We start from the raw sequence: 26,458 nt of genomic DNA, 5'->3' as shown, positions 1-26,458 counted from the left end.
TCCTTCCTAGGAAAAGCTGTCTGAACACCAGTACAATGTTAATGTGGCTATCACTGAAAGCCTAATAATAGTAATAGGCCTAGGCTAGGCCTATATATATTTTTTAAATGCATTAGGCCTAAGTAGCCTTCAGAAGTACAACGATGTGTAAACGTGATTATACAAAAATACATGAAGGGCAATCAAACAAACTTATCATGGCCCTTGCTCTGAAAAGCTACCTGAACCCCAGTACTATCCTTAAATGTTTGTTACAAAAACGAAGGCCTAATATTAATTAAATGCACTACGCAAAATTCAAAAGTACACAATGTGTATATGCATTTAGCATGCAATACACAACACCTTGCGTACCTAACCACAGTACAGAAAATTGGTCGCGAGTGTAGCCATTTTCGTATATCTAACATGTAGCTGTCCATGAGTCATAGCCAATCTGCTATAAATCAGACATGGAGGCGGGGCTTAATCATCAAAAACGGACCTTTTTACTAAAAGTAGGGGCGGTAGCTCAGTGTTGTTTTAAGAAAGAAAAATCATTTAAACATCAAATTTAGCAAATAAGAGCCATAAAATGTCATTTACCGCTAGTAAAATTTTTATTCATACCTACCTGTAAAAAAAATGGAAGTTTAAATGCTAATAAAAAATATAATAAATAAGACCCTATCTTAGACGATACCACTGTTACAAGACAATCTTATTCTATTCTCTTTCATAAAACGTAGAACTGCAGATAACAAACCAATCGCTGAGAAGTAATATGTCACGTGCCCATAATAAATCATAGACATCGAATAATAATTAACAAATGAGCAGGAAAACGTTGGCAAAAGTTCCCTACAAACAAGTTTCGGAGCGTGTGCAAAAACGGTCAGATTCAATCGTTTTTCGGTCCGATTTGGACATAAATCGGTGAAAAAGTCAGAGAATGAGATAAAATTCTCGAATAAAAAATAGTAACTTTTGTTGGTCTATATGATATTTTCTTGCTCTGGAAATTCCAGAGAAAAAGAGCTTTGTATGAAGACGCTGAAAAATTGTTTTTGATGATTAAGCCCCGCCTCCATGTCTGGTTTATAGCAGATTGGCTATGACTCATGGACAGCTACATGTTAGATATACGAAAATGGCTACACTCGCGACCAATTTTCTGTACTGTGGTTAGGTACGCAAGGTGTTGTGTATTGCATGCTAAATGCATATACACATTGTGTACTTTTGAATTTTGCGTAGTGCATTTAATTAATATTAGGCCTTCGTTTTTGTAACATACATTTAAGGATAGTACTGGGGTTCAGGTAGCTTTTCAGAGCAAGGGCCATGATAAGTTTGTTTGATTGCCCTTCATGTATTTTTGTATAATCACGTTTACACATCGTTGTACTTCTGAAGGCTACTTAGGCCTAATGCATTTAAAAAATATATATAGGCCTAGCCTAGGCCTATTACTATTATTAGGCTTTCAGTGATAGCCACATTAACATTGTACTGGTGTTCAGACAGCTTTTCCTAGGAAGGACCAGAGTAAGTTTGTTTGATGGGTACGTATAAAAGAGGATCCGGCTATAGCATCACAACTTTTATAAGACTATAAAAATTGTATAAGGTTATGTTTTATTTTTAGAATATAAGATGTATTAGGTTATAAGAAGTATGTTTAGCTTTCTTTTGAACCTGTGATGTTTGACAAAAAATGTACAAAGAATTAAAATAAAATAAAACGGAGAGGAACTGAGGTGGCTATTAGGGGAGGAGGAGGCCACCCATCACTTTCAAATAAAAACTTGTTATCTTCTTTTACATTATTTTTTCCAAGTCATAAATCCATGAAATCTTCATGTCAGAAAAACTGAGATGGAAAAACGTGGGTTGTTTTGATACTTGGAAGTGGACACAGTTTTGATGGTAGTCACCACTACAGTCTACAGTAACATACATGGGTCAATAGGCCTAGCTCTCAAGGCGGGCGTCAAGAATATGGTCGAGCTCGCCTCTTCTAATTTGGCCGTTGTCAATGACATCAAACTATATGACCAAAAAGTCCAACAGAGTGTGACCCAAGATGAAGGATACCACAGTTCTTAGGTATTCTATGACATTACTAAACCTTGCAACGTCGTTCTTTCGACAAACAGGCAATGAGCGTTAAGGGCAACACTAGCAGGATAAAGTGTAACCTGCAGAGACTATTCGTGGCAAAGTAGCTTAAATGCAAGTTATATATTTGTTGTACCATGATTGATATTGATAATTGTAGAGACAGAGCAAAGATTTGAAATTAGGAATCCAAATTAAAACTTCCAGTATTGAGATACTGCGTCACTGATGCTCTTGTTCCTTTTTTCAAACATTGTTAGCATTTTACCTTGTGGTACAGTAATTGTGGATGTGTTCTTTCTTTTTGTTATAGATTGAATAAAATTTAAGACGGTTCTTCAGGGTTCATCTCGGTTGACCGCATTATACAATAACAGGATTTCCAGACTGTAGTAGTCCTTCTTTTCATTGCGTCATCGATATATATATATATATATATATATATATATATTACTACATCCCTAAATAAATCATCTGATACTAGCCATGTCAACTAATGACAATGTATTCTGTGGTTGCACATGGTGTTGTTAATCTCATGTACATAGTCAACTTAAAATAACGCAATGTTGAAAACAGAGGTACTATCGCTAAATTTGGGAGATTTTAAATTTTGTTGTGGAAAATTAATAATTATGAATCACAAATGATTTCGAGTTAGATAGTCATAGTTAAATGTGTGTAGTATGAAGCTTCGGTGGGCGCGAAGGGGTGGGGGTGGCACTCACATCTATAAATCTTCAAGTTTGCTCCTGTTTGGTCCCTGGATTGATATGTCAGTCATAGATAAATTTTAACAAAAGTCAACATCTGACAAGTGATTGGACTTAAATTAAGGAAGACTTTATTTAATTTATTTAACATTCGGATGTTACTTAGAGCCGTATCATGGTTAATTGAAACTTAAGCCCAAACGGAAACATTCTTTAACTTTTCACTTTTCGCGTTCCATACACAGTTGAGGAACATCGAGAAACATTATGTATCGTCCAAATGTCACACAGTGATGCTTTGAGGTGCGTTATACCAGGGCCTTTTAAAGAAATTTTAGTGGGTGGGCCATTTCCTAAAAGGAACCATCATGGCACTATCTGAGCGCCACCATCGGTTGGCGAGAGTGTAGCAAGAACGTTTTATGGAACGCGAAAAGGGAAAACTTATTTCGTTGTCTAAACTTAAGTTGTTGCCATCGGCGCTGCTCAACAATTGCTCAACCACGTGATGTAAAAAAAAAGAAAATATAGCTCTTCTCAAACTAAATTCAATTTGCGCTGTATATTCTTACTATACGCACGTCGTTAATTAGGATATGTGGGTAGTTATCTGTTTAGACTTATTTTCATTGTTGAATGTATTAGTAGCAGTAGTAAGAGTTCAAATATGGCTCCAGGTGTAACCAGGGAGTTTTATGGAACTCCCTGGTGTAACAGAAGTAAGCATAGTAGTAGTAGTGGTAGCAGCCTACATATCATGCATTCTCCTGCGCTGGTGATGTTTGTTTAATTTCGTACGAAACGCCTATTATTTACATTACGTGGTTGAGCAATTGTTGAACAGCGCGGATGACGACGACGTAAGTTTAGACAACGGAAGTTTAGACATCAACGTGAGTTTGAGCAACAGCATATTAAAACAGCAGCAACAACTTTAGTTTCAACAACAACAAACTAAGACTATAGACAACGAAATAAGTTTACCCTTTTGTGTCCATAATGTTCTGCCAAATATGCCTCCCAGGTTGCCGGAAATGGCACTTCCCAGGCCTTGTCAGTTTCATCTAAGCATTTTGAGATCTCATGTTTTAAAAATTTACACTTCAGAAAAGGTTAATGGGAAAAATCGTATTCGGTAAATCACCTTGTAGAAGAAAAATTAAAGCTTTGCGTTACTTTGTAAAACTCTCTGTTATTCATTGTTCTACATAGGTAAGTGAAGAGATAAAAGCACGCTATATGGCATTCTGATGGTAGCCGTAGCCTATATATGCTGAGGGGAATCAATCGGGGAATTTAGGTGTAAATTAATTGTTAGATTTGTGTTATCATTATTTGTTTTATTGCCAAAAAGGGACCTACGAGGGAGGGAGGGAGGGAGGGAGGGAGGGAGGGAGGGAGGGAGGGAGGGAGGGAGGGAGGGAGGGAGGGAGGGAGGGAGGGAGGGAGGGAGGGAGGGAGGGAGGGAGGGAGGGAGGGAGGGAGGGAGGGAGGGAGGGAGGGAGGGAGGGAGGGAGGGAGGGAGGGAGGGAGGGAGGGAGGGAGGGAGGGAGGGAGGGAGGGAGGGAGGGAGGGAGGGAGGGAGGGAGGGAGGGAGGGAGGGAGGGAGGGAGGGAGGGAGGGAGGGAGGGAGGGAGGGAGGGAGGGAGGGAGGGAGGGAGGGAGGGAGGGAGGGAGGGAGGGAGGGAGGGAGGGAGGGAGGGAGGGAGGGAGGGAGGGAGGGAGGGAGGGAGGGAGGGAGGGAGGGAGGGAGGGAGGGAGGGAGGGAGGGAGGGAGGGAGGGAGGGAGGGAGGGAGGGAGGGAGGGAGGGAGGGAGGGAGGGAGGGAGGGAGGGAGGGAGGGAGGGAGGGAGGGAGGGAGGGAGGGAGGGAGGGAGGGAGGGAGGGAGGGAGGGAGGGAGGGAGGGAGGGAGGGAGGGATCTGGTCGAGCATCTGGTGGTCGAGCAGTTGAGAATAAAAAAATTAATAACATACTAATCTCATGTAGCACAATGTTTCAGCTCCCTTTGTGGGATACACGAGTCATTATGAGTCTGAATGATACTCCAGCACCTACGCGAATCAGTTACCAAACCTGTCCCCACCCTTTAGAGGTGGGGACGTGTCACCCTGTCCCCCTCCCCCTTCTATGATTGACGCCTCTTCTTCTTATACATCTAGAAGGAATAGGTCTACAAACTTACACCGTAAATTGACGCAAAGTGCTATAACTTCATTTTATCAGGATCTTTCACAGGTGGTTTGGACTGATGTTCTAATAGTAAATGATTTTAATTCTACTTAAAACGCATTCATTTGTATCTTCTTGTATGAACGTTATTTCCCTCTTCAAGGATGAAGTAGTCGCTCCAAAATTAAGAAGAGCTGGTGTATACATGATCACTGTATGTTTTTGTATTCCACCGATGATGACGATATTATGGAATGTATCAAAGATCTTCAAAATGGTAGTCAAGGACAATTATAATATTCATTGTAAAGTTGTTAAAGCATTTAATTACATTATTGTTCGTCCATTCAGCCATCTTGTGAACAGGTGTTTTAATAGTGGTATAATGTGCCTTATGATCTTAAAATTACACGTGCTGTTCTTGGCTACAAAATTAAAGTAGCAGGAAAAGGTGAAAAATAACAATAGGCTAATTCCTGTGTTGCAAGTCTTTTCCAAGATATTTGAAAAATTAGCAAATCATGCATGCTTTAAATTTCTTTCACATTATAGCATAATGTATGAAAACCAAATAACCAAAAATATTGCCCACTGTGATTTATCCCAATTGTTTGTTTCTTCTAACATTTCAAAACCTCTAAGATATACATCAGCATCTTCATTCTCATGCAGACGAGGCACCTTCATCAAATTCACACTTTCACCACTTGCCACTGAAGTTGGGTTCACTTGAACTTTGGCCGTTTCGTTCTTTATCTGAAGTTGCTTTAGTTTTACTTCTTTATCTGCCTCTACTTGAGCCTTGTTCAATTCATGGTCTTGTTTGGACTTTTGTTTTTCTATTTCATGATTTTGTTTTCGCTTTTCTATTTCAATGTGTGCTTCTACCTTACGCATCTCTAGTAAGTAGATTATATGCATTTCTTTTGGAAGACCTTCAGGTATCCCTGGTGGAAAAGTTTGGTCCTCCCTTTTATCTGTGGTATTCATTTTCACTTCACTTTTCTCTGATCTTAAATTATACATGATGCACCCTTAAATGGAGAATATGAAACAGCAATTATAAATAAATAACGGTTTACAACCTTAATGTATGTGCGATCTCCACCGCAGTTTCAGCGAGAAAGTGTCCAAGAAGAACTCCTCAAAAAAAATCTATAAAAGTGACTCAGCTGTCATAGTTGGTTGCTGTCTGTATTCTATATTTTTGTTTCTTCTTCTCTGCCACCAAACAATGGCTTCCTCCACCTTGCACCTTGCAAATGCATTTTTATGTAACAGCTTTTTTCTAAATGGACAACTCTGACTCCATAATTGGGCGTTGAATGATCTACACCGTACAATCAGCTCCACCACTATATGCGGTTGTATGATGTCGTTACATACCTTCGGAATCTTGCTTCTTCAGATGTTTTCTGAAACGATTACCATCCATCCGTTTTGCCCAAGTTTTATGTGTTGTTACCTATATTTTCTGTTAAATTAACAAATCGTCTGCATGACTAACACATTAGCTAAAGTTATATCCTTTTGCATCTCATTGACTTTTAGGTGGTAGCGGATTTAACACAATGGTAGTGGGCAAACACCGAGGCATTTCTTCTTTTAAACCGTTGCCACCATGTAATTACGTAGTTTGGGGTAATAAGTTCAGGACAATGTTATTCGATGCTTTTCTTCTTTTATTATCGGACACCACAAAATGCCACTGCTTCCTTTCACAATCTCAAAAAAATCCAGCCTTCATCAACAAACTCTGCTACCTTCCAACACTATCACCGCTATCGTCTCACACAACCTCGGTTCTCAATTTCCTTGTCTCTCGTTAATACCTTCGCTCCTCACCTCACAAAAGCCACAGCCCAGACTAGTTCATTAACAATATCTCTTATACAACTCTTCATACCTTGAATTCTATTTTGGATATCTCTAATTCGGATTATTGATATCTCTAAGTCAATTTTGGATATCTCGAATTCTTTTTTTGATATCTTGAATTAAATTCGAGATATCTTAAATAATGTTTCCTTTTTGATATCTTTCATTAGTCTTGATATCTTTAAATCAATTTGAGATATCTTAAATAAAATTCAAGATATCGAAATTTACATTAGGCATAGCCTACGTTACGTGAGACCAACACTAAAGTAAGCTGTGCCGAAATTAGGCCTAGGCTAGTATACTAAGTAATGGTAACGTTGCCTAAAATACTATTAAAGCTTAACTTTTAAGTTAGCTGCAGAAAGCATTTTAATATTAGGCTACAAGCGCTCCTAACGCTTATCAAAGAAAACCTAATTAACTCGCAGTGACTGTAGTATCTCCAGGTCTGATACCGACAAGGCAAGGAGAGGGTGTAGGCCTAGCTGGGGCCGTGTCATTCTGTCATCGGTATATTCCGCCATAGAAAATGTACTCTTTCCGCCATAGAAAAAGTGTCATTCCACTGCGTTACCCCGATGGCGGTAAAGCACTTTTGTAGGCCTATATGCACTGTATATTGCTTCGCTTCACACTATCTAGGCCCACAAAATCGTTCATTTAAAGGGTGTGAAGACTCCCGGAAAAAGAAATATTAATGCCGTAAATCTAACCTAGTTTCGAATGAGGTGTAGCAGAAGTGTTAGTCACCACCATCGATCCCAATAAATACACACAAAGCTTGCTATTGTCGGTAATTATACACTAGTGTACAGTAAGTACAAAGCCTACAGCTGCGGTCAATACCCACAGCACAGTGTATACGATACAGCGATGGACAAGCTCAGGTCCAGCACAAACAAAAACATCACTTGCAAGCAACAGAAAGTTAACATTTTCAGACGGCCGCGCGCGGTTTTGGGCGAGTCTCCAATGCCTTTAATTAGACAATTAGAATCGGTCTTTTTAATAAACAATCAACCTAACTTAATTTGATTTATTCAACGAGCTATTATATATTTGAAGACAGTGTATCGACTCTTATTAACTTACAAATAAAACTATTCAATCAACATGTACATCACAAACTTTGTATCTATTCCCCAATGTTGTCTTAACTACAATTCAGTCTATCAAGCGAACCGTCACAATTGAAGACGGTGTACCTATCCTTCCACGGCGAATCAAAATAGTTTCACCGATACATTCCTGTGTTAAATTCCTTTTTTAAAATGTACCTTTCCGCCATAGGTTTCGAGCTTTCTGCCATGGCGGAAAGGATCAAAATTTATGGCGGAACGGTATGGAGGTATGTTCCTATGGTGAAATGGCACAGGAACTGGCCTAGCTAGAATATATAGGTTTGCTTCTGCTATGAAATGATGCAATATCAATAGTAAAGTATGTATTTCTTAGTAAAGTTTGTAGTATGTACAGAGCCGTATATTTAGAGAGTTCGGCCAACTGGCAATTTGTGACGTCATATGTTTACAATGGACGCCATGATAGTTCCTTAACAGTTGCGCGAATTCGTGCAAATGCAGTGCGTCGTACATAACCTATGTATAAGAACTATACAGCTAGCCTAGTATTGGTAGGCTAGTAGCGTTTATTTATACGGAAGAAATGCATTTATTGTTGCACAACGTTTGAAGAAAATTTCAACGTTATTAAAATCATAACTAATTCACTTTCTTTTAACCGTTCGTCACGAAACGAGAGGTTGTCCTTATGATGAAAGTCTACGACCAGGTAAGTGAAATAACCATGCGAAATAGCATACAGTACTGTAGTAAGTCAATATGATAGTATTAATAATAATTAACAGGCAGGGTTAAATGCTCATGGCTCTAGTCTAAGTCTAAGTGAGCTGCATCTCTGTAGGGATACAGTTGTACATTGCAATTGTTGTTACAAATGTGTAGGACTCTGGAGCTTCTCATGCCCACAGGGCCACAGGCACTCGTAACGTTACCGTATGTAGGTGTATAGTACACAAACACGGGCCTGTATTTATACTGTAGCCTGTAGGCCTACACCTAGTTAACTTGATGAGTACCTAGGCCTACTTCATTGTAAGGCAGGGGTTAAGCCTAGGTTTATCACCTCAGGGTTACTATTGATTTTCAGTATCAGTTGTTGGCTGATAAAAATGATAAAGAAAGTAGACAGGTCATTAATTGAAATTTGAAATCATTTTATTCATAAGATACTGTATCACATATGTACAATAATATTGATTTGATCAGGGAATATGAACAATGGTCTACACAAGTTAAATGACACATATTAAAACTGTCAAACAGTAAGGCTATAGTATAACTTTCAAAGTACTTCTCTTACTCTCCAAATATATGAGCTACAGATGGCAGGAGTATTGTCAAAATTGCAGTAGGCTATATACCCAAATGTTGTTTATAAATTGAGTTAATAAATAACTGAATTGTTCTTCAATTGCAAAATCTTGAAGACTTAAAATTAGCTTTCAGCACACACAAGGTACAGCAAATACACGTACCAGTTTGCAGCACACAGTGCACACCTTATCATATGTATCCAGTTGGGATATTTTCTCAATTTGACTGCAACAAACCAATTATTTGAGCTTTTTACCAGTCATTCTTTTTCAAGTTGTACAAACAAGACAGGATTGTCATGTCATTGATACAGTATTATTAAACCCCTTAGAATCTGACTGCAATGGATGCTGACTGTGGTGATACAGTATGTGTAGTAATATATGGTGTGTAATATTTATGATCACTGTAGTAATCAAGTTTGGCCACATTTGTAAGTGGGGTCACTGTTATTCACATACTTTTATGAACAAATTCATGCTAATTTTCAGATCTGCTGGAAAATAATTAAGTAAACCCATTGAAATATAATGACATGAAACTTCTTTTGAAGTAAAAAGTTCTTTCCTCTCTAGTTTTTAAAAACCAATCTCAATGTTTTTGTGTAAAAATCTCCAGAGTTTGGTGACTGCTCTGGATCAGGATGAGAGTTTTGCTTCTTTAGTGTATCTACTGGACAGGGTGATATTATTTCATAGGGATTTTTATTTTCTCAAGTGAACAGCATACTGGCTATAAATATATTTGGGTTTAAGATACTATGACAAATGTCCTCCAAGTCTGATTTATTTACTTGATTTTATCAACAAGAAGCCTCATTGCCATGCTTTTACTACCTAACTCTGTTCCAGACTTTTAACACTGAATTTTTGTCTTCTTTTCAGCCCTTTACGTTTTACAAAAGATGTGGAGACGGATATCAGGTATCTGGAATGCAGTTTCCCTTTGATGTTTTGACACTCTGGGAATTGGGAGGTTGCAGTTGAATCGATAGCCAAGGTCAACTGTTTCTAAGAATTACCCATGTTGATGAGGTTATCACTGCTTTACTTCCTGAAGGTCATTCAGCGGTCTTGAGGTATTGGAAAGTCCTTTGATTTGGATGAACGAGGTTACCATCGGTGTACTCCTTAAACTTGTTAATGTAGCCAAAATGGAAGATGATGGGGAAGTGGATTGAATGTTGTCCAAACAGCTTGAGCAGTGCTTATCATTTTGCTTCAGTCTAGTTATGCAATAACCACTGAGGTAGTATAGGCTGTTTTCTTCATCTGTGGTCATCGGGTCAGGTGTTTGAGATGAATGTTCACTTCAGGAATGTCATCTGATACTGGACAGTCTGGTGTTTCAAAACTGAAATCAGTGGGGAAGTTGTGTTCATCGGTTTGATAGGTTTCCAGCATTTATGATTTGCAGGGCATACTTGAATTCAGCTGGCGAAGACATTGTCCGGACACTGCTGAATAGATTCTCCAAGCAATCTTGGGTGAAATGTGATGTCAGGAGGAACCTTTTTTCCCTTGTCATCAGTTCTTCTTGAAGATCCAAAATTGACTCTGTTGACAGAATAATGCCTGTTTGGACTGGCTTCCAAGAACATTTTGTTCAAATTTTGATGGTCTTGAACATCTTTATATTAGATAAGGTTATGGCTTTGATCTGGTCAGGAGCAAACAAACCTGCATGCTTTTGGTAATAGCTGCCTTCTCTTTCCTGATTTTCCTTAGTTCTCTCTGGACACAACGCAGACGATACCTTAGAGAACCTTCAGATCTTGATGGTTGATTACATTGACTCTTGTTATTTTGCTGATTTGGTGTGACTGATGGTGTTGCATTTTCAGTGTCACGATCTTGAATAGAATGCAAGTCAATATAAACACATAAGTTACTGCGATTATTCCTTTCACTGATCAATATAGAGTAGCATATTTCTGCAAATCCTTTGAAACAAGTAATTAAATTAACTTACTCAATAAATCATTTTCTTATTATTATATAAAATGTTAGTGCACAAAGGAATATGATTATTCCCCAGGACTGGAAGTAGGAAAAGATCATTAGACTTGACAATTTGAAAACAAATTAACAGAATTTTTTTCTGCTAATATAAAATGATTGTATCTGCAAACTTTTATATGCAGCGTGTTATCACCGATCACTTCTGGGTCTAATCATTTGTTTCAATATGATCATTATCCTTCCTTCCAGTTTCGGTCCCTTTCTTGGTTATTTGTGAGACCAGTTTTGTGCCCGGGACCTTCTGTAAACTTGCAGCTGTATATTATGTTACAAATTTACAGAAAAGCAAAAGCTTTCATCAGCTGGGTGGCACAAAATATTGTCTCAGTTGCATGAATAGTTATAAGCCTGATTAGTAATGTATTGGCAGCAATATGTTAGAATTCCACAGATAAATTCAAAATTGGTGTGGAGGGAAACAGGAATGAAATGACAAGATCAGACGCATGAATCACGATGAAGGGATTTGGAAGAAGAATGAATAGATTGAGGTTAATGATGAAGTGTTTGCTTAATAAGAACTGAAGTGGGTGAGAATTAAGCAGATAAATTTAACAATTGGTGTGGAGGAACACAGGAATAAAATGACATGTTCAGAAGCATGAATCATGATGAAGGAATTTGGAAGAAGAATCAAGAGATTGAGGTTAATGATGAAGTGTTTACTTAATAAGAAGCGAGTGAGAATTAAGCAGATAAATTTAAAACTTGGTGTGGAGGAAAACAGGAATGAAATGACAAAAAAGTACAGATGCATGATGAGGGGATTTGGAAGAAGAATGAAAAGATTGAGTAAATGATTGAGTAATTGAGTAAATGATGAAGGGTTGATTTAAGAAGTGAGTACCAAAGCCATGGAGTTGGAACACTGGACTTCCCAGCTCCAAGCTGTAAATCACCTAATCAAGTGGGAAATCTGGAGGTTAAAAAGACCTATATTTATTAAATATTAATCTTATTGTGTGCAATAATCATGTGTTAAACAATAATTAATTAAGTATGATTGCCCTTTTCCAAGGTCAATTAATATATTCCATCAAAATGCAATAAACATGAAATACTTTCCAAGTTTATCATTAAAATGTAGTTGCATTTCTTCATTTGGTGATGAAGAATAGTTGTGGTAAACTAATACATTTTGTAGCACTGGTGGCACAGAACCTCTCTCAAGTACTCTCCTTCGTTTGGGATGAGTCCTATGCTGAAATAGTGTGGGGATGGCATCTTTCCTAAGCTTTCACTTGCCTTCACTTAGACACCTTTCAAATTGGCCATATTCAAAGTCAATAGGGCAGGCTCACAATCACCAAAATGTATCTTCTGAATGGCCAAAGCAGACCTGCCAACCGTATAAACTTTTGAACCTGGGGATTGCAAATTTGAAACCAAAACGTAGGAAATTACCTGGTCATACAAGTGAGGAAAGTAAGACATTTTGAAGATACATGCTGATTCCAAACTCTGTATTACAAACTGTCATAATTGAAGACTTAACTTTGAATTTGAAAGTGAGCTACAAGAGTTGGCACGCACAAGGAGGCCTAGCCAAGTATTGTTGTCTTTTGTAGGATAAGTTAGTTGGAGATGGACTGGACTTTTCTAGGCTAAACCCTAACTTTAAGCCTGTAGGCCGAAGGTTAGGCTTAATGGAGTTTTTGAGTGAAACTGTAATGCCTAGCTCATTTAAAACTATGCTGTATAACTGGCCTATCTCAGGCTAAGCATATATAGCCCTATATATTGTTATACCCTCCGTAATTAGACTATCTGTGGCCAAGGCTAGTACTTCTTTTACCCATAGCTCAAGTCGTATTATCGAGTCATGCAGCTAATTGTCTGCATAAAGGAAAGTTAAGCCAAACTCAGTCCTGCTGCAGTCAGACTTTAGGTCTAGCCTTAGTTGGCTACTAATAATGGTCTCACTCTAACTAAGTTAGACGAGTGCTTGCATTAGCCTAATTGAACTAAGCTAGACCAGGCTTTTTAAACTCAGTCTTAGGCCTCGGATTTGCGAGGTATATTTTGCTTCTTCGCTTTGATCTAAAATTGAAGAAAACAGGAATTTCTGGCCTTTTATAACCAAAACATGACGATCTAGTCTTCGATGATGAGGCCTAGGCTATATGCCTATCCTCGCCTCACACAGCTTTGGTACTAATACTATTCACTTTAGACCGCCAACCTGTCCGACCAACTTTTGTTTCCAAATCTTTCGTCTTTGGACGTTGTTGGAAAACCCCTCAAAAAAAGAACTCAAACCTCACTTCGCTGGCTACATCCCCAGGCCTCACATCCAGACATAGTTGTATATGGGGAGGTTTTTCTGTTTTCTCTAACAAATTAAAATAATTGTTACGCAAGTATTGTACTAGCCTAAGTATGTATTGCATCGTTAGTGTTATGTTATCTGCTCATCGCAAAAAGTTTTTGATTTGGAACTATCATGGCGTCCTATGAGGGTGTGTCACCTCTCGACCAATCAAAATCGGTCCCCCATTAGCCAAACTCTCTCAATATACGGCTCTGAGTATGTAGGCACTTTGCTGCCCTCTATTAGCCACAAGTTAAAATAAGAAGTAAAATAATGGACAACGACCACCGAAGCCTTAAATATAGACAAGGCCAATATAATTCCACGTCTACACAGTGATGACGACTGCTGTTTATGATATTAAACATCTATCACCAAGAATATTCCAACTTAACCAAAAATAGCTATTAAACTGTCTATTTCACCCACAGTGCTAAAAAAGATAGACTCTTTGGGAGCCAGCACATGTATTCCTAGAAAAAAAGGACAACACAAAAAAATTACTTAGTTTCAGGAAAAAAACCGGTCACACCCAAGTACTAGTTTTGAGGCAAACCTGAGAGAGGGAACAAGGGGGTGCCCCCACCCCTCTTGAGAAATTTGGGTTTCTAGTTGTGTATTTGAAAATTTGCTCAAGTTCTGGGAAAATGTGGAAGGAGACATAATCTGCCCCTCTCCCAACCCTCATAGTCCCACCAGTGGGTTTGTTTGTGTTTTAACCATACAAAGCTGGTAATGAGCTTTAACAACACCAGCTCCTATTCTTTATTTACAGGGGGGGGGGGCACTGTCTCATTTAAGTGTTAATGTATGTGTTGTTGAAAAATTATGAAATGTTTACCAATTGTACACATATACTGTCACATTGTTGTAACAAGCTAACTGTACATTATGATATCTTTTTGTACTGGCATTGCCCCTTCAAGAGTATAGTGAGCAGAATTTGACCACAAAATGTCTGCCGTGTCAAGTATTTTATACCCCGATATTGAGCCTCTCAACTCAGACAGACCAGGTCCCTGGGAGTAGTGGTTTCATGTTTAGGTAATGTTGGTTACTTGTAGGAAGTAAGATTTCTAAATGCCAAAAATACGTGCAAAACTTGGGAGAGGATGTCAAAAGATTTAAAAAAAACACACACAATTTGATCAGCATATACCTGAAGTGGATTCAAACTCATGAAATATGTAACTCTGCTTTGTTGCCTGCTGAATCGTTTAGCAAAATTTGAAGATGCGTCAATTACGAAGGTGCGTCAATTATGATGCCTTACTAATTTACACATTGATCGCTTTGCCAATTGTCATACAAAATTTCTATCATAGGATTAGCCTTTTTTTTCTATATCAAGTCACATTAAGTGCTCAAAAGTTTGATATTCTTCTTGGAAAGTGAGTGGCTTAATGTTATCTGTTGGTGGACTTGAACCACCTGCTGAATAAATTCTGCATCACCTGAACAGATTTTTATCATGGCCAAACAAATTCCAGAGAAGAAATCATTTGATTAGCCGAAAGTTCACTGGCACCTTGCATATTGAATAACCTACAACGAGGCTTCTAATCATTGGGTCTCTAAACCAACCTTTTGACTGAGCTCTTCTGCGCAACTTCCATTCCTAATCCAGCAAAACGAATATGCACCGTGTGATATGGTTGTGTCTAATGTAAGTACAGGGGCGTAAATCCTTCCTTTTTCAAGGGGAATGTAGATTGAATTCGAGAACGACCAGACTGGCGCAATTTGTGTCGACTCTGTGATTATGAAATATTTTGTTTCTTTTTGTTTTCACATGCAATGATCGATTTAATACGGGATCCAATTTCACCCATAGAAATTGCCAAATGTGTTTCCATCTTTATTTGTCACAATTTGTTATGGCATCCAAAGCCAAGGAATACGAGAATTCATATACTGAAGAGTGAGCAAACCAGGTACAACATCCAATATTTAGTTTCTCTTTCGCGCAACGTCCATGGGATATCCGGTTCTTTTTTTCGTGCAACAATAGTCACCCCGGTAGTACGCGGAATACTGCGAAGCTTTGAAGTATTGTATCAAGACTTATTTTTAAATTTCGGCTATATTATCTCACAAATTTCTACTGATTATGCTAAAAACTTAACGTACGACATTTTATTTCAAACTGTCGACTTGTATTAACAGTTTCATTTCTACCTCCAACGTATCCGAAAAGTGCAACTGGTTTACATAAAAATGTATTTTTTTTTCCTGAAATAATGAAAAGGGTTAGCTAAAAAAATTAGTACTGACGTGGAATGCATCGCTATAGTTGAGAAGTGTATCAATTTTATTTTGTTCATTTTATATGCCTGGCATGGTTGGCATTGGACAAACAAGTTTTGGTTAATTAATACTGTACTATTTCAGACGGTTCACAGAAAGTGCGTGAACTACTAACTAAATACTAAGGTTGACTTAACGCCTGCACTAATATGTAATTGCATGAACATTTACAGTCTGTACACCCTGTCACGAAATTCAATTCAAATTTTAGGTGGACGTCCGTACTAGGGAGGGATCTTAGGACAGGGGTGGGGCTTAAGGGGAGGAGCGTGCCCTCACCTTTGAGAGAATTTTGTCTCGGTAAGGGTGTTGTGAAGCATGATGCTATCATTTTCATTATATATTAAAAACATTTGCGTTCGGGTGATATAACATTTGTTAACCATTTTCTAGAAACTTTCGGGGTTGAAGGGGGGGTGGTCAGGATCGTGTTCCCATGGTCCCTGTGTCTACGGCCTTGTTTATATTGAAAACATAAAACATTTAAAATACATAATAGGATATGAGGGTAGGTATACGGATTTATCTCCTCTCTCAGTGACCTTTTATTAAAGGCGACAATCCAGTGCCGTTCGACTCACGGAATTTTGTCTAAAAATGTCAATAACTGACTCGAAGTGAATTTGTTAATAGAAATCTATTTCTGTGCTTAGTGGGCATATAGCTTAAGAGAGAAGCCTTCTGAGAGGCAGTCTAAACGTTGTGCTGTATCATAAAGTAACCGCACCAATATCATATATGATAGCTATTTATTTTTCTTGGTTAATTTTCCTTGCCGTCCCAGTTTTCGTCCCTGAAAATGTTTTGTGTGTGGGAGGGACAGCGTTTTCTCTACTTCTGGCTACTCCACTGTCAGCTAAATAATAGAATGGCGTGGGCGTGCTGGTACTCATATAATTATTCATGCAAAATCATGACTGACAGTTGTCTCAGTTGGTAGCCAACCCTAGGGCTCCCTGAAAAATGGTGGCCACTGTTAAAAGACCAACTTATAGCTACGCTTATAAAGTAGCTCTACGCCTCTAAATAAGCTCTAGCTACGCCTCTGCTGGTTAACAGATATACATTTCATTTAAAAATTTGTATCAAAGAAAAAATCTAATATCCATCCTACCTTTCCATAGGTCAAAACATGCTCCTTGATTAAATATCTTATATAAATGAAAAATATTTTTCCTTATAATTTACAGTCATTATTGATGTAATTCTTACAGTCAATAAACAAATTAGTCAAAGCCCAGTGTAACAGCTGAAATGTTTATTCAATCAGATGTGAGGATACTCGATTCCGCAAACAGGATGTGACGTAGGCATCATAAAACAAGGAAGTATTGTTCATATAGCGTACCACTAACCAACTTCGAATGTTCCAAACTGTGTTAATTAGATATTTGTACATACATATTGATAGTATAGGATATATCATACCGTTAATTTCACGGTATATAAGATGTGTTGTACTAGTTCATGCATGTTATATAGTGCTTATTAGTAGTATCACTTCCTGTCCTTTCGATACTGCCTTAATTTTGCCTTCCAACCAAAAGCGAAGTAACTTAGCTAAAATAATTACTCATACATGTTTCTTAAAATATCGGTAAAAGCAGCTTAACCAGAACAAGTAAATCAACATTCCTACTAGCATTGACGTCGTTTTGGCACACAACTAAATAACTTTAACATATACCACACTAAATGTAATGTAGATTAAAAGTGATCATTGTAATTAATATTTGTTTAAAACCAAATACATTTACATAGATTGAATTGAAAAACCGTTGCTGTCGTTGGAACTAGAGGCACGATAGTCAATAAGCATACAGTAGGTGGTATGCTGTATTTATCGGAACAAGAACAATCCAACATTATGCAAATGAAGCTTATTGGACTATTGACTGAAAGTTCAAGATATATATATAGCTGTAAATAATATTAAATTGGATTGCGCATGTCGAATAGTCTTCTTTACACACAAGCCAATAATACTATAGATGTGCAGCACATTTGTATAAGCTCTTCACCAAATCATATTTCAAATAAAATGATGGCATTAATGGACATCCATACTACTACGGTCATTTCAATGGGGTGTTGGTAACCCCTAAATAGAGACCTTGTGTCATTTGCCATCTTGCACTTCATCGAATATATTTTTGCATGTCATTTATACAAACTCGAAATCATGGAGAATTGTTTCAAAGTTTGTTTGACTGTTTTGACGATTTGGAACTCGTTTGGAACAGAAATGGTAAGTCTTTCTATTGTTTAATATATTTTATATTTTACTCCATTGAAATATTTTCTGTTTCGAAAAAATAACATAAGTTGCATCAATGTGTTGTTGAGCTAACTCTGTTAATATTAAATTATGTGAAAAGTGAAGAGTTAGCGTCTTCGAAATAATAGGAAAATATCGATAAAAAATCCTGATAAATTACAGTTTGAAGGCCTTCAATTAGAAATACTCGGAATTTTTAACTTCGCGAAAAGACAGCAGTGTTTCGATCAAAATAACGAAACGTCTTTTAATTTAACCACATATATTGGAATAAAAAGAAAATATTAGCTTTAATCGGTTCTTCTTTGCTTATATACAGTATTCTTTAAAATTTGCTCACATGTAAAATACTTAGAAGAAAAGCTCATTCATACATCTCAAACGTGTTTTCTTTACACACCAATTTTTCAAAGTCAATCAAGTTTCGTGATATGGCCAGGAAAAATTAATCCTTTTTTCAAACTTATGAGTATATCGTTCTCAACATATCCTTTACAGCACATCTGTTCACAAGGTTTCCCTCCAATAGCCAACCCTACCTTTCACAGATCCATACCAACACGTTACAACACTCAATTCATATTAAAAATTAGTGAGCTTAAATTCAAATGTAAATCATTCTAGCTCATAAATGTATACTCCATAATATTGGCTACGAGTACGATAACTAAAAACAAGAAATTCATTTATTTCAGCGATAACTAAAACACTATACAATAACTTTTTTTAAAAAAAAGTTCTTCTTGTTAAAAATCCAATCATGAGATTCCCTTTTGAAACAGAGCGTTATTCGGTAAGCTTTGTATAGTTAAATGTTTTCAATGTTTTTTTTATATTTATTATAATGCCTTGCTTTTATTTTTTCGATATAAACTACATACGAATAACTTGGTTTTCATCTGCGTAAAGGCAACTTCCTTTGTCAGCTCTGTTATTTTGATATGATTTCCGAACAGACATTTTATTGCTCGTCTTTGTCCAAGTTATCCTGATGAATACATTAAAGCAACATGTGCGTTAACTAATCTAAAACAAAACAATTTCTATGTGATAATCCAATCACAAAGATGCTTAATTGGGTAACTACAGTGAACAAAACTATAATGACAAGGTACATCCTTTAAATTAGAAATCTATAACTTGAAACTGTTGTTCAGGTTTAATCAAATTAGAAGAAATGCTCAGTTGTACGTTGGATTTTATTGTTTGAACTATCATCCAAACACGAAAGTTTCAGATATAAATTTCTAAAGAGCACCTAAATATTTACTTCCTTTACATGCTCATAGAGATCTCTTTAATAGATATCGTTATATGTGTGTCAAAGTTTGAAAAAACAATCTTCAACAAAAATAAAGGTACTTTGAAATGTATTTTGAAAATATCATATTATTCAAGGAAACAAAGTTGAATAACAATAAATCCAACTGGTGTACACGTCAATCTAATTTAAAACTAATTTATGGAAACTTAAAGTAATGCTGAAAATAGAAAACTTAGGTTACACGGATTTATCGCAGAACGAATTATCAAAGATAAAATACTTCCACAAAGCCAGAAAAATAACAAATGTTATTTTTCATGCAGTACGTTCTGGTTTTAAATTGCTTACATTAAAGCATGGTATGATACACGATCATGAAAATGTCTCCGGCGGTTTAAGTGGCTAGCTTCTCATTTTTCTCTCTTTTTGTGTTTCTCATTTTCTACAGTTGCGCTATATATTGTAAGAGATTCCAAAGAAATATAATCCCAATATTCCGTTATTTTAAATATGAAGGATATTAGAGCAGAACAAATGTAAGACATGTTCCTTTATTTTATTTGAAATGATAAAGTTTGTAAAGAATAACTCTGTCGATTTTGTTTTAAAGTGACAGTTAAATGAGGCTGATTTCGTTAATGATTATGTCGAGAAGGAATATAACTTGACCAAAGGTAACTCCTTGATACCGACTCATACCTAATGTCGTATCACAATGCCAAGATATGATGGCAATTACAAGGAAAAAAGAAGATTATGATTCCGAATGGGAAACTTAATTGAGATATATTTAGATATCGTTAGCTAACTAAAACAGTAACAGAAAATGTGCACATCCCTCGATATGCTCATATGGCATTCAATACTTATATTTAAGAAACGATAAAATAGCTTTTCGTTTAACGTACTTTTATGAACAGTGAGCTGTTTTTACTTTTTTTTTATTCTTGTGAGTTAAAATGAAACACTTATAAATTATTGTATTGTTTGTCGAATGTGTGCGACTTGTTTCACTGTGTATTTCTAATTAACGTGTCGCGCTATTATAATAAAATGTGCAACGACGTTGACGTCTAGCAATCATTAGCGATTTAGTGATAATAATTCAACCAATATTATTGTGAGAGTATTATTTAAAATTAATATTGTTATTACAAAATCTGTAATTTGAATAAACTAGAAGATTAAAAGGATTGAAAGTCTCTTTCCAATGGAAAAGACGTTATAAAATCATACTCAAAATAAAATCGTAGTAAGATGTTTCATTAGTCTTTGTGTAATCAATCCAGACTAAAAATAAGACAAAAACATAAGCTGCATAAATGCCTTATTAAATAAAGACAATTGCACGAAGGAATTGTTTTTTTTTTTCTTCCATTTAATCATTTTTTTGACATTATAGCTCCAAATTTAGGCTGTATTCTGGACAAAGTGCGACAGGCAAATCTAAAATTTCACCCAATCATACGAATAACACTAAAGGCCGATATTACTAGCGGAATAACTCAGTGCAGATGCAGAGAACGTTTCTATAACTTTTAAAAATAAACTGATTCTTATTCTAGTTGATTGTCTTTTAAATATTAATACTTTTCAATTCATAGCTTTGTTGTTTTTGTTTGTCTTTCTTTATTTACTTAGACATATTCTATAACAGTAAAAAAAAAAACAGAGAACAAGTAATACAACATAATTGGAGTGAGAAAATTATCACCAAATTTAAATTACATTTCATTTTTATTAAAAAAAAAGCCTTTTGACACAATCCAGTTCACCAACATTTTAATGACAATCCAAAGTGATGTTTTCTGTCAAATATTGGAATATTTAAGGCTAGTTCACCATGCAAAGAACTAAAATATCTAATGCATATATTAACTAAAACTCTGCGAAATAGTGTATTAGGTGTTAGCGTATTACCTGGAAATAGACTACTACAAGAAAGACAGATATTCATGATCCTTTAAGTTATCTTTTAATTCTTTAACCACAAATACCGTAGTTTATTTTGGTTTCCACACAATGTGTTCATTTAAGTCGTGGCGATAATGTAAACGTTCTTGTAACGTTTAATAGTCTCAATTTGAATACAGTAATTAAATGTAAAACCAACGCGAAGATATTCTCATGCATGTCGTCTTTCATACTAAAAATGACCAGACTACTTATAATAGGACCACTGAAAATGTACTCAATCTATAATATATATGCGATGGGAGTAGTCACCGCTCCCCACCCATACTCTCGCTCTTCGCTGCCCTCAATCAGTGAACTTACACCCTCCCTTTCTGATGTGGCTATTCGGTGTAGTACAAAACGTAACGTTTCGTAACATGTAATATAATTCAGTATACAAAGGAAACTCTCCCTATACTTAACAAAACCATCGATGATAGACTTTTAGAAATTAAACAACATAAAATATATTACACTGTATTTAAAGGTCTCTTTTCTAACACGTTGCAAAAACTAGAAAGTATTATAATCATAACATTTATCATTACTCACTGTATGGTAATAATTCGCTTTATATGTTGAAGGATATCTAATTAAATTTCTTTATATCATAATTTGTGGCTATCGTTCGAACGAGCACTGTATTCAAAGGAACAAACATACTCAGCGTTTGGTTAATAAACACAATTTTTCATACAGATAAAACAATGACGTCGAACACCGTCTGTGCTTCCTGAATAACATTATCGACGACAACAAAACTTTGGCTATATCCCAAACAAATCGCCTTGGTCGCATCAATCTTTTTTGTGGAGATAGTATTATACTGTGCACTTTACTCTGTTGGCAACAGCAAAGTATAAAATGTAGATTTTAATTTTTTTTCATGACTTTAGATAGTGTGATACTATTTTCTGTATCCAAGAGCCATATTCTTCTATTATTCATATTGATCTAAAGCTTGTTCTCTGGTTTATTTAGAGAATTGTATAAATTCACTACTGGAAATGCTATACAATATGTTTTTGTCTTGACAGATAACATCGTTATTTCATAAAATGTGAACTGTCATATGCTCGACTGTTCTAACATGTCTATGTAATTACTATTTGGAATTAACAAACAAAAATACATGTGTTTGTTTAAGCTGCTTCCATTCTTTCATACTTTTACAAATTTAAAGCCGAGTATTTGTTAAAATATTATCCACTATGGCAGAGCAATATCACGTTATGGAATTTCGGTCATGAATGACTTGGTCTGAAAGAAAAGAAGATTAAATTCCTCGTGTCTTCCTTAATTTCCTCTTTTTATTTTGTCCTTTTTGTTGACATTCTTTATTTCTTGCAATTTTTATCATCATCATGATCATCATGTTATAAAAGATACAATTTTAATGCTAAACGTCGATTCTTCTTACTGTACCACGTAGATTTGTCGAGGTAGCGTTACTAAGGTTGTTTTACATTTTGCATGGTAGATAAGAGTTTGAAGGGCGGTGAACCAAACATGTACAGGAAGAATATTGTTGTCGTCATGTGAGGGTTCAAAACAGGGGCTTCTGTAAAGATTTCACTTATAATGAAATATGGGTCACAATAATATGCAATGATCATGTTATTTGTTTCGCAATATTTCAGTATTCATGAACAGCATGCGTTTTGATGTAAGTAGCCAAATGTCTTCCATCTTAACTTCCCGTCATTGTGGGACATAATTCCGCCCGTGGGAGACTTGATCAAGTCCAATCTAGTTCGATGTTATTCTCTGTAAAAGGACTACATATTTCCAACTTGACCCTTTTCACAGTTTGTGTGTGTAATCCGTGTGAGAATGACCTTTATTGTTGGAGCCAATTCCAATTTCTGCTCTTTTTTCCCCCACAACAAAGCTACTTCAGGTTTCTTGCGATGATTTATTAATCTGTTCTAGCTGGTCAAACATACTTGACGAAATGTTCTAAAAAAAATATTTACCGATCTAATGATATAACAATCTGTAAGCAGACCATCCAAGCGACTTAACGTTACGTACATACCAGTCTTTGTAGCGCTTTAAAGTAAATTTCACAAGTCTATGCGACTATATGTTTATAATTACAGGAGTAGCTTACAGGTACGTAGCCAGGGGGGAGCAGCGGAGCGACCGATCCCCCCCTTTTAGTGTCGATTTTTTTTTTAAACTGTCGTTTTTTTAGCATGGTATTTTGTCAGTGCTCTTTTGATCTTGAATACTCGTCAGCTCCGTTAACTCGATTGTAATCGTAGTAACATTCACGCCTACTGATTCAACTACTTAGTTTGGCAGATGCAATTAGCTAAATTAAGCTTATAGCCAATTACAAGCCTACAGTTGGCCACTGCGTAATAAAATACATATTGCCTACCTAACCGCACTCTATGGAATGTCATGAACTGTATGCACAACGACGTTGACAACGTTCGTTCTATGAGTCGTCCTAAGTTGCTGCACGAACAGCATGTTATGAAGCTAAGCTAGCAATCGTACGTGATACGCACTTCCTATAATAAGTATTACACTGCTAATACACTGCGAAAACGATATTTGTTTTTAGGCCACTGCATATCTGGCTATATTACAAAATATGAAAGTTTATATTGTCCATCAGTTAAGTTCGTCAAATTTATTAAAGTCCAGACATTGGACAATAAACAAGAATCATCCTACTGGAAAAATTGTAAAAGAGCACTATGTTTGTCTTTCTGATATATTATGTAAAAGAACATGTAAAAGAATTCAAACAGGAAACAAAATCTGCTGATAATGATATCATATGATCAGGGGCGTAACCAGTATATAGCACTGTAGGCCCGGGCCTACATTATGTTGGCCAAGTTATCTTTTTTTTTAAACACCCATAATTCAAATCGATAAGCTTGCTGGACGAGTTTAAGAGTCTATAGACAGGAAAAACTATTGAAATGAACGTAGCAAGAAAATGGCTAAATTAGGTGACCTATTCTTCTGTCATCTAGGCTGTCATTTCTATCGCGCCGGAAAAGACTAGGATCCGATCTTGTCAGTTTTTTAACATGTAGTTAAGAACCCGTTTACGCAGATAATATTTCAGTTGAGAAAACAGTTGAGAAATTTGCATCAGATGGCAATCGTTGGATAGCTCTCGCCTTCTCTTATTAGGCTAACTTAAACATTTACTAGCTACAGTTGTATCAAAGACAACTGCTGGCTATAGTTGTATCAAAGACATTTCTGGCCTATCTTTGTATCTACAAGTATCAGAAGTTGAAAAGTAAGACTACTCTGTACATGTACCTTGCTGATTTTAAGTGACATTATGTAGTATTGAATTACGTACTATTTTTACTCGTTTGTATTGTGGGTTTAAAAGTGATATTGTGTGAGGTGTCTCAAGTTTAGCAAGAGGCCAGGGAACCAGAATGAACACTCGGGAAGGGCCGTTTCCGGCCATCTGAGGGGTTTGTAAAACCAAAAATTTTCTTGTACGCTCCGCGCCAACCAATGGTGGCGTTCCGCTCAGATAGTCGTGCCTACAATTTTGAAAATACATATCAATCGCAAAAAGTGCTCCCCCCTTTCAAATTCCTGGCTACGTCGCTGGTAGCTTATCACACTAACTTGCACAGTGCTTCTGTGTCCTCAGCTGAGAATAACATTTATAACACGTGGACAACCCTACTGAATCATTCCAAATATTGTGTATCTTTTAAAAAGCTGCAATGAGTATCATGGATGCATTTTGTTAAAACATAAATGACTGTTGAAAAGATTGTATTTTGAGAATTTTGTTTGAAACAATTTGTCGAATAATTCAAGGACGAGGCACTTGCTAATTTTGGATAGGCTTAGTTGTCAGTATAACCGGCAAATGGTAGGATATATTTTTTACGGAAGTTAAAAAAAAATAAAGAAAATGTCGTGGTTTTGGTTCTGTTAATCACTAAGAGTAGTAAAAGTTCTTAGCCAGGATACGCTAATGTCTTTTCTATATGAAGTCAGTTTTATTCATAACTTGTCGTCATCTTTTAACATTCTTTGCTAAGAATGACGGGGCTCTATGTGACAACAATTTGGATAAGACTTGTAGCTTAAGTTTTGAACGAAGTGGGTCAAACAGAGTAACGAACCGTTCAACAGAAGTAACAGGAAGAATGGACTTGTGTTGTTCCAAGAACAAAATGCTAGCACATATAGTTTCTTGCATATCATCTTGTTGGGGACTATGATCATTCAGTTAAAAAGAGGTTAGGGCTAATGTTATAGAATAGGCACAAAGGAATTATCAAGTGGTTACTGTTTGTGTGCTGTGCAATATAATATTTTACGATAGCCGATGATAATTCTGATTCTTTATGTATTAAAATATGACTTAAAGTGCGATTTGACATTCATACTGGCTGTTGAAAAATATCGGTAACGGTATGGGGCCGATTTTGAGATTGAAAAAATCTGATATCGGCCAGGTCCGATATTGGCGATATCAGCACATCACTAGACATAATGATTTCAAATAGAAGCTTAGCTGAGCTTCTGTAGCGCTGCTACAATTGTTTAGTTAGCAAGATACACAAATCTATGGCTAAGAACTTACCTTACAAGTAAAACGACACCATTAAAAACTCAGAGTTTCATTGTGCACGGTAAGTATCAAGACACGGTAATCTTCGTCCAACAAGAATAGCTGGGGCGATGTTAATGATCCCTACGTGTTATTAAGGACTGTTAAACACAAATGTGTTACAACCCATGTTTGAAATGTTGTAATGTCAAAATATAACTTGAACAAAGAACATCTGTCTGCATTAAGCAACAAAGCTGTTTAAGGAAGCAGCCGGCTATTGCCTTTGTTCTTTACGTGAACTTACGTATCATGTGCCCGAGTAGCTGAAAACCGGAAAAATATCAATGATCTAATGTTTCCTGGAAGAAAGTTGTACTCTGTAAGTGATCATTGACCTGTTAATCAGATATGGAATATAGACAAAAGAAAAACATCATTGTAAGTGGTTATCCGGAAACTTTATCAAAGTATAAATCGACTTTACCCTTAAACTAACATA

The 26,458-nt window shown here is 36.4% G+C and overlaps 1 protein-coding gene across 1 annotated transcript in view; it reads right to left on the bottom strand.

Moving 5' to 3' along the window:
• LOC139973677 (uncharacterized) overlaps nucleotides 1-26,458 on the bottom strand; it is a 489,233-nt gene that overhangs the window by 327,158 nt on the left and 135,617 nt on the right. The gene's annotated exons all lie outside the window — the stretch shown is intronic.

Source organism: Apostichopus japonicus, chromosome 9 (genome assembly GCF_037975245.1).
Source record: "Apostichopus japonicus isolate 1M-3 chromosome 9, ASM3797524v1, whole genome shotgun sequence".
Taxonomy (NCBI): domain Eukaryota; kingdom Metazoa; phylum Echinodermata; class Holothuroidea; order Aspidochirotida; family Stichopodidae; genus Apostichopus; species Apostichopus japonicus.
Note: the sequence above shows the minus strand (reverse complement) of the source record. Positions and strands in the feature narration are given on the sequence as shown.